Source organism: Zea mays, chromosome 1 (genome assembly GCF_902167145.1).
Source record: "Zea mays cultivar B73 chromosome 1, Zm-B73-REFERENCE-NAM-5.0, whole genome shotgun sequence".
In the NCBI taxonomy this organism is placed as follows: domain Eukaryota; kingdom Viridiplantae; phylum Streptophyta; class Magnoliopsida; order Poales; family Poaceae; genus Zea; species Zea mays.
In genome coordinates, this window is record NC_050096.1 from 257,351,379 (window position 1) to 257,361,147 (window position 9,769).

The following is a 9,769-nucleotide window of genomic DNA, read 5'->3' on the forward strand; positions in this document are numbered from 1 at the left end:
TATTGTGGTGATTTATTTGGAAAATCTTACGCACATTACAGATAGGGGTTTTATGCAGTGAGCATTGGACTTATATTAATGTAGTGGCATGAATACTACATCTTTTTCCTTCAACATGAAGGGTTATTCTCACCATCCAGCGAGACACGCAACACAAGTTGCTTCCTGGTTACAATTCTGCAAACTTATTGTTATTATTACCAAATGGACAGTCAATCATTAAGATTTAGACTAACATGCACAACACTATTTTATCCATAAGGCTTCTGCAGGGGCTCATGAATACCATTCGTCATTTGGAGCCATTAGTTGACTTCAGATCAACAAGTAAAATGACCATCAGGGTCTAACGCTCACAAAGACATTCACTGGTTGCATTGTGCTTTGAGGCACATAGGAAAATGTGTTTATATTGGTAGTAAAGTGCACGACATCAGGCCAATGCTGCCAAGCAAAGATTTATATATGCAGAGATGTATAGTCCAGCTCGTTTTTATCACTGCCCATGGTTTACCCAATTACTCATACCGCTCTGAAATTGGGTATCGATTAATGCAACATTTTTAGGTATAATAATTTTGAGAGAGAACTTATACCAATACTTAATAATTTGTGGTGTTGCCAGCAGGGCAAACATTTCTCCTCATATAATATACCACATTGTTCTATATAGCATTATTTCGATCTCTTCATTGTTCAGCAAAAAGAGAAGCTTTGGAATAGAACAGACAAGGCCAAGAATTCATTTTATCTGGAAAAATCACCATATAACTAGCTTTTGATGAAGCAAATGATGATAACTGCTTGGCAAGAACGAAACAATACTGGTATCCGCCTAGGATCCATCTTCAACAACAGATAATACTGCTTTCATACGAAGGAGTCGTCAAGATTAGGGAGAATACATCTTGTCTCCATAAGATCTTCATATTTCTATCACAAATTACCATCACCAATAGCTTAGTGGTCAAGAATTACGAATCTTCCGGCGCCAAGGACCAATGACATATTAATGCCTATTTAGCTTCAAGCTCTGTGGTAATGTGGGATTTCATGGTTATTTTTCTACTCTTCTTACTTCTGGTAGATCAGAGATAGATTATGGTAATCATGTCAAAGGGTGGAATCAAATGTAGTTTTGCTACATAAACCCCAATTTTATTTCCATTCAGTACTGACCTTTACCATTTGGCTTACTGTATACCATATCAATCAAAGGACTATTCCAAGACAATTCAACTACTATAAGTATTTACAATTATGAGAGATGTATGCAACACAAGCATAGAGGTCCTAGATAGGACGAGTAAAGTGGTTCGACGGGAACACACAATGGTTTTTCACACAAACATTGTGAAAAATTTCTGAGAATTACCTTTTGATGTACTCGCAACTTCGTGTTGCTAATGTACTAGTCATTTATCTTAAAGTCTGCTCCATGTCATTCAGCAACAAATAGCAATTTGCCAACATCTGGTTGAGCAATATATAACTAAGATTTATAGCCTTTATTCATTTGGTAAGGTATTTTGCTTACTAATAGAATCCCAATGTGTGATATCTTCTATGCCAAAATGGCTTTCATGCATTATATTATATATCTTCGGGTTACTTTGGGTAAAACTTTATGCATGAGGAGAGAGCAGAAAATTAACTTATCCGTGTTTAATTGTATTTCAATTTAATTTCCCAGATTCTCAAGCACTATAGAGCTTGATATAGTTGTTATGGCCACTTGACGATATATAAATATAATGCCACACAACACAGTCAAATAAAATATAAAGCCAAATAAAATTGTTTACGAAGGTTGCGCATATTGTAACTTCAGGGGCTTGAACAACCCACCATAATCCACGCGAGCACAAGCTCTAGTGTATCTGGCGTCAACGCGTGTGCGGCCATCAGGGCAACGACAACACATCAAACCTTCGTAATAAGCGCAACATGCACAGTTATGGCTCGGTAATCGGGGTATACGATAAGTCCACGCAACGTGCGCAACAGGCACAATTGTGGTTCGATGATCACGCCAGACAGACAGTGTCTACATGGCATGCGAAAAATACGCGACCCGACGATGGCGGTCCGACTCAACGGGAGCGGTTCGATTAAACGAGAGTGCAACATAGCAATCACATGACGCAACCAAGTTCGTACGACACAAATACTGCGTCGTGTTGCCAGGGCGCAACCAATGCTTAGTCAATGTCAAAACTCATCCGATTAATAATTTAGTCTGATCGGCATATCCGGATACCCACTATACAATTTAATCGCTCAACGTGAGTTTGAAGGCTCCACGTATTAGAAATATTTAGAGCGATATGAAAAAACGTAGCATAGCCTTCACATGCATTTTAATAATTTACTGCTAATTATTTACTATGAGAAATAAAAGCAGAAAAATAATAGAATTAATGCATGTGCATAAGCAGATCACGTGTCATTAAGGCATTTTCCCCATAATCAAGCATGCATTTTCTACTAATTATTTACTGCGGGAAATAATTACTTAAAGTAGAAATTACAACATAAAACATGCTTCGTTCTATTTATTATTTGCAGCATAAAACAAATAGAATAAATCATATGGATGATGCATATAAATTAAAATTCGGCCGACTTAATTCAACGGGAATTAATAGAAAAAATGGTAAGCCTTTTTTCTAGCCGTATGCACTCATGCGCCATCACGTGTGGAAGACGGCCACCAACAGCCAGATCCATAATTTTAGCAGCTTCTTTGACTAGGCACTTTTTTTAACCACACAGCTATGCCGATGTAACTGTTTTGACTAGTTCTATGTAGCTGCATGAGCGCGCACAGTCCAACCGCGGCCGGACATGACCGCTCCTTTTATTTATTTACTCCTTTCACGGACATGCAAAGAACACATCACGGTACCCATGCATGCGGCCATGCGGATCCGTACGGCTCTATGTTTCGGCCCTGAAAAATGGATCGAGCGCTCCTTTCCATCCGCAATCTCGTCTTGTGACTCGGCCACTCGGGATCTCACGGGGGGCCGTTTCCTCTGCGCTTGCTCTGCTGGAGCTCGCGGCGGCGTCGATCAACATCCAAATCTGGATGCCTAGCTAGCGCGGCCTGACCATATTCTGGTGAGAGCTAGCTGCCACGGGTGCGAGCGCTTCTGGCACGGACGCAGCACCACAACAGAGACAACAAGTTGGTGTGCACAGATCACACCACCAGATCAAGAAAACATACCGCTCAATTGCGTAGAGGGAGAATCGAAGTCTGTCGCGTAGGACAGTTCGGCTAGGCCGGAGACCTGTCGACTTGATGGAGAGTCGATGCAGATCGGTTTCGCAGCAACGTCGAGGTAGAGCGTGCCGATAACGTGTTGAGAACTACGTTACCACAGATCACCAGATCCGCTCCCTTCCCTCCCGTCAGCAGTAGAGGCGCAAGAAGCTGTAGAGAACCCGTCTCCCTTCCCATAAGCACGACAGAGGAAACACACGAGACACATGATATAGGGTTGGAACTATGGCCTCTTTCTGATCTCTGTATTATGAGGGGTTGTACATGTTCCTTATATAGAGATGTGAGACCCATCAGTGGCAAAACAGGTATTTGCCCACATAACCCTAACTGGGGTTACTTAACATATATAAGGAACTTGTACACCCCCTCATAATAGAGAGAAGAGAAAAAAGCCAGAGGCCCAACCCTATATCATGTGTCTCGTGTGTTCCTCTGTCGAGATTCTGGGAAGGGAGACGGATCCTCTACAACTTCTCGTGCCTCTACTGCCGACGAGAGAGAAGGGAGCGGATCTGGTGATCCGTGGTAACGTAGTTCTCAACACGTTATCAACGCGCTCTACATCGACGTTGCTGTGGATCAGATCTGCATCAACTCTTCGTCAAGCCGGCAGGTCTCTCAGCCTAGCCGAACTGTCCTGCACGACAGGATTCCATTCTCCCTCTACACAAACAAACGGTACGTTTACTGATTGATCAGTTAGTTGTTGTGCACGGGCTGTAATTCGTGCGCGACGAACTGCCATTGTCGTAGTGGTGCTCCGCCCGCATCGGGACCGCAGTGCGCGCCAGCAGACGCGCCTCGCCTGTGCCGGAGCCGCATCGGGGCCACGCCCGAACCAGAGCATGAAATTATGCATGCGATAGTTAGAGATCCTATTTAAGTGACTTGAAACGAGTGGTTCTCGGCGGCTCAGCCCTCAGACGTACTCCCTTAGTTGTGTGCATGACAGCCTGCATGCCAGCCATGCTTTCAGTGTGGATCTTCCTTTGACTGTGTGAGACGAGCGGGCAACAGCTGCTACGTGAAAAATGGATCTGACTATCTAACAGTTGCCCAGGAGGCGATTGTGCATGCACTTGGGGCCTGTGTCCCTTGACCGTGAGTGTGCAAGACCATTTATTTCGTCGCCATTTTGTTTGGATAAGAACGAATCGCATGAATTTGTGAGCAGTTGAGCTAGGCCTATTCATGCGGCACGATCCAACAAAAGAAAAATGCACGGTCAAATCTATTGCCTATTGATGCTAGAAAAGATGTTTTCTTTCTTTATAGTTTTTTCCATAAATTTCCGTGGAATATTTTTAATTTATATGCATGCTTAAATATAGGCAACTTTAATGTTTTTTCTTCTGTTTTTTATTTCCCGTAGCAAATAATTAGCAGAAGTTTATTAAAATACATGTGAAGGCTATTGCACATTTTTATATGCTCTAAACTAGGTGAGTGCCCGTGCGTTGCAACGGAAGTAACAATAGAACTGAAAACGGATGGAGAGTGCAAACATCACTATAATATACAAAATCCGGACAAGTACATAGCTTCCGTTCATAGCAAGAGCCATATAAAGCTGATGAACAAGATTAGCTCAAAGAAATATGATACCAGCAGGAACAAGATTGCTAGGAAACTCGATTACATTTACTTCAACAAAGGTTCCTCAGAATACTCTGTTCTTGCAGCTGGTTCTGTTATAAAGGTCATTTTACATCTTACAGGTTCACTATAAATTAATCAGTGAAACATGACGTATCAGATGAAATAGCACCAAGATCTACAAAAAACTTAAGTTATGATCTATCGACGTGAGACCACCAGTCGACAATCTTCGTCCCCTGTTGCTGGTCAAATACGTGAGACAATCAGGTGCTCCAGAGCACCGCCCATGGAAGAAGACCTGACACCACCAGTCGACAATGATCCGCCCATGGAAGAAGACCTTACACCAATTAGACAATGATTTAATAAAAACACAAATTGGAAACATACAAATGACCATGGGATCATCCCTCAACAAGTCATCTATGGCCAAAACACAAAGCTAATACTTAGCTACTAAAATTAGTTGAAGCCATCCAAACAATCTATTTAATAGTTCAACTATTAGCTATTTTTAGCAAATTAGCTAGCTACTATCACTGTTCTCTAATATTTGTTGCTCGTTGGTTCATTTTTTAAGTTTTTTTAATTTTAGCTATACGTAGGCTGTACGTGGGAATGAGAATGAGAATAAGCTTTGCGGGGTAAGAGCAACTCCAAAAGAACGTGTAAACTAACCCCAAAATAGATATTAGTTAAGAACAGTGGTTTTTCTTGCTCCAACAGCTCCCTCATTCTTTCCTAAAAAAATTGGTATCCCGCATCCACAACCTCCTCTCCCTCATATTTTGGTGTGTTTCATCCCTCCTCAATCCATTCATCAACGTATCGGATCATCCACAACCTCCCGACAACTGTACAGATTGCGCCACATGTCACATTTAGAGTAACTGTTGGAGTACCCATCATTATTCACTTTTAAAACTTTTTAGACTACTCTTAATAATCAATTTTTGGGGTAAAAATTTTAACATCATTTTGGAGTTGCTCTAAGTAGTAGAGATTATTGGGATGTGATGCGGAGTGTATCATAATTCAACAAATCAACAGACAAATTTGTAGAAATTCTTTCACGATTCTAGATATTTTTCATCTAACATATTAGCTGAAGGTGCAGTGCTGCAAATGCCATTGATTGGCTTTGGACATGTGTGTTTTTTTTTAATTTTAGCTATACGTGGGCTGTACGGGGGAATGAGAATGAGAATGGGCTTTGCGGGGTAAGTAGTAGAGATTATTGGGATGTGATGCGGAGTTCTGAGTGTATCATAATTCAACAAATCAACAGACAAATTTGTAGAAATTCTTTCACGGTTCTAGATATTTTTCGTCTAACATATTAGCTGAAGGTGCAGTGCTCCAAATGCCATTGATTGGCTTTGATTTCTGCTTGTTCCAGAACTATCGACATAAAGAGTGTGTTTGATTTAAATTTTGAAATCTTCTTCCTTGAAAAAGCAGAAGCTAAACCAAAGAAACTTAACTTTTCTGCAGCTATTTAAAAAACAACTTTTTAAGTACAAATTTTAAAACAACTTAAGACCTTATTTTTGTTGCTTATTCAAATTCGTTATATTAATAAACAGAGATGACAAATAGAAACTAAAATTAAATAAATGTTATAATAAATGAAATAAAAATATTTTTAATAAAAAAAATAAAAAAATAACCTATACGAGAAATCGTTTTTTAAATTAGATATATTGATTAAGAGATATAGTTAAACAAAATACATAATATGTAGTTTGTTTAAGTGGTCAACTCACAATAGTTTGAACCAAACATCTCAGTAGCTCTTTTTTACATGAAACATCTCAGTAGCTTTTTCACAACATATACAAACTAAGGTTGAATTCCCACATTCAAAAGATGTTCCAATCCAAATCAAGAATTGAATTGTCATAAGATTCACTAAACACTGCGTGCATTTATCAGTCAATGTATAATTTAAATTATCTTTTGATCTTTGAATTCCCACTTGGAAGAGTTTGGTATTTCTTGCAAATTTTTTGACATTGGAAATACCTTTTTAGCGAATCAGGATATCTGATGGTGCAATCTCTATGTATAAACGCATGAGTCCCATGTTTGCTCACTGTGCGCGGTAATAATGCTGAAGAATCTGAACCATTCGCAAAAGCACCAAGAAATTTGCATAGAGGAATCAAAAAGAGTCATTTTTAAGAAAAAAGAAGGAATTCACGAGATTACAACTACAAAGAAATATCAAATATGACCACGTCATTGACAACACAAACTTGGATTTCCCATGCCCTTGTAGGATTGGCAAATCCTAACATTTATTCCTTGTGATGAACCTTGCCAATTTGTCACAGCTGGTCTCCAGACCATAACCAGTGATAAAAGCTTGAAAAACAGGTCATGGTCTTCAGAAGACACTCTGATTTCTTCAATGGTTGCCTTCGCAGAATTTCGAGTACTTATCATCATCCATGAGCGAATTGAGCTCACCTGAATTACTGAGCTTGACCTTGATAAGCCATCCCTTCTCATATGGACTTGTATTCACCTAACCAGAAATGATAATCATTGACTAATGTACCCACGGAAGTTTATTTTCAGATGAGTTCTGGCTAATATGAGTTGCAACACTTACCAATCCAGGCAAGTCACTTAGTTTCTCGTTCACTTCAACCACCTCTCTAGACACTGGTGAATAGGTATCGCTGGCTGCCTTCACACTCTCAAGAGCAGCAAAGGTCTTTCCCTGGGATACACTGATGCCAACTTCTGGTAGCTCCACATAAACAAGCTCACCCAAAGCACGCTGGACGCCAAAAGCAATAAACAATTTTAAGCAATGCAAACCCTAATGTTGTATACTGGACAGACCTAGTGATGAGGGCTCCCACATGAGTGGAGTCTAGGGAAGCGATAAACCGAGGCAAGCCTCACATATGTATACTGAAAAGACGAGACCTAGTGCTGGAGGAGGCACAAATGCAGAGAGGCCACTTGAAACCAGCGACCTGGTGACTCAGTAAGGCAGCTCTCAGCTTTCACTACTACACTATAAGCCTGCCCTTCACTAACATATGCATACTGAATATGATAAAATATATTAGAACTTGATGTCTTGGCAACAGATTGGATGCAGTATGCATATCAGTGTAGCTGAGAACTACAACACCAGACAACCTAACATATGGAGGGCCTAACACTAACACCTAGTATTGCCTCACACTCTAAACTCACATCAATAGAAATATGAACGTGCTAACCTGGGCATAGTCAGTAATCCCCACGGTTGCTGAATCACCCTCCACTTTCACCCATTCATGAGAGTCAGCATACTTCAGATCCTTCAGCACTAAAAAAAGGGGGTAACGTGTGGCGCATCATCAGTTGTATTGTATGTATTGAAGTGGCATTGTGGGGGGCAACAATGCACACAGAAAGTAGTACACCAACCCAAACCAGTGACTTTTTGAAACCACCAGTCTATTTGATACAGAAAAAAAACAAATGACATTTTTTTTCTCAGCCACATTTTATAGTTGCAGAACAAACCCCACAACAAAAAAACTGTACTGAAGCACAGTTTTACCAAAGGCCATGTAACATCGAACACAAATATAGAAATATAGGTGAACGCATTAAAAGGGAGCCTGAACATCATTACACCAGTTAACCAGACATCCTACGAACCTTCTATTGGCTGAGAACAATAGCAATTTGCAAGAAATTTCAGTTGAGCAGAAGATTCAATCCAAAGGCCAGGTTGCTACAACCTGGTTTGGCTTGAGTGCTCAGTTCACAACTATCTTCGGCTAGCACATACAAGTCAAGGTGGAGTATGAGGGGAGCGGAGAAGGATAGCAGAGAAGAGCAGATCATACTTTGAGCTATACTCCTCACCTCCACAGTAATACACTGGTAGATAGAATATGTTGAGATTCATAAAGTCCTGAAGCACCGGCGTGATGGACTGCTCCAGCGGGATCACCATGCTCATCTGCTGGCTTGTCACAGCACCCTGCTGATTTAAATAGGACGATTAAGCGAACACCCAAATGCGCATCAATGGTAGGTATGCGTCGATTTGGGGCGAGGTTTTGGCCCTCCTTACATCCTTATAAAAACATGTGTAAGTACAATACAGCAGAAATCATTTTATTCAGGGCAGAATATACCTCTGTTACGACGACGAGGGTTGGGAGGGGCCGAGGGGCACGACGGGGGCTGGGAGCACCCTTCCCTGCAAACGGAGATTCAAAATTGACACATACATTCAAAATTGAAGTGTCCTTTGTTCTAGACTATTCTCAATAACCATCCTAGTGTTCCCAAAAATGGGCATAAAGGAGTGCAATGTAGGTGAATTACTTGCATAGTAGAACTATGAGTCAACACTAATAGCAAACATCAAACTTAAGGATGAGATGAGCAGGATTTTTTTGTCCCTTCTTTAATTATCAAAGGAAGTAAGATGCTAGTCTAAAATAGATTGTTTCATAGGATTAAACCTATGGAAGCTTTTACTATGCTTTTAAATGACTCATATAAAATTATCAACTGAAGTCTAGAAAAAAACCACAACAGAAATATGCATCAATCATTTTAAAAGCACAACATTTATGTACTAAATTACCTTTCCAAGCCTCCCAAAAAGGATTTGATGAAGAAAAAATGGTAGTAATGTAAAGCTGGTATGAGATGGGTAGGAAAGGTGGCTGAAGCAGTAGCGAGAGAAAATGGAAACACTGAAAATGAAAAAACACCACTGCATTGGATATTATAAGTTACAAGTATTGATCAAGATAAGTCTAGGAACTATGGTTTAAAAGGTTACTACAACTAACCATAAAACTCAATATTAATCTAGGAAGTGTGTCTATATGCTGAGGTTTCTCATCA

The 9,769-nt window shown here is 40.2% G+C and overlaps 1 long non-coding RNA gene across 1 annotated transcript; it reads right to left on the bottom strand.

Annotated features, from left to right (window-relative positions):
- Nucleotides 1–7,052: 7,052 nt before the first annotated feature.
- LOC118476158 (uncharacterized) lies at nt 7,053–8,223 on the bottom strand. The gene is made up of 2 exons (XR_004855534.1): nt 8,134–8,223; nt 7,053–7,679 (listed from the first exon to the last, which is right to left on the bottom strand). It is a non-coding gene; the product is annotated as an uncharacterized lncRNA (long non-coding RNA).
- Between the last annotated feature and the right edge of the window lie 1,546 nt (nt 8,224–9,769).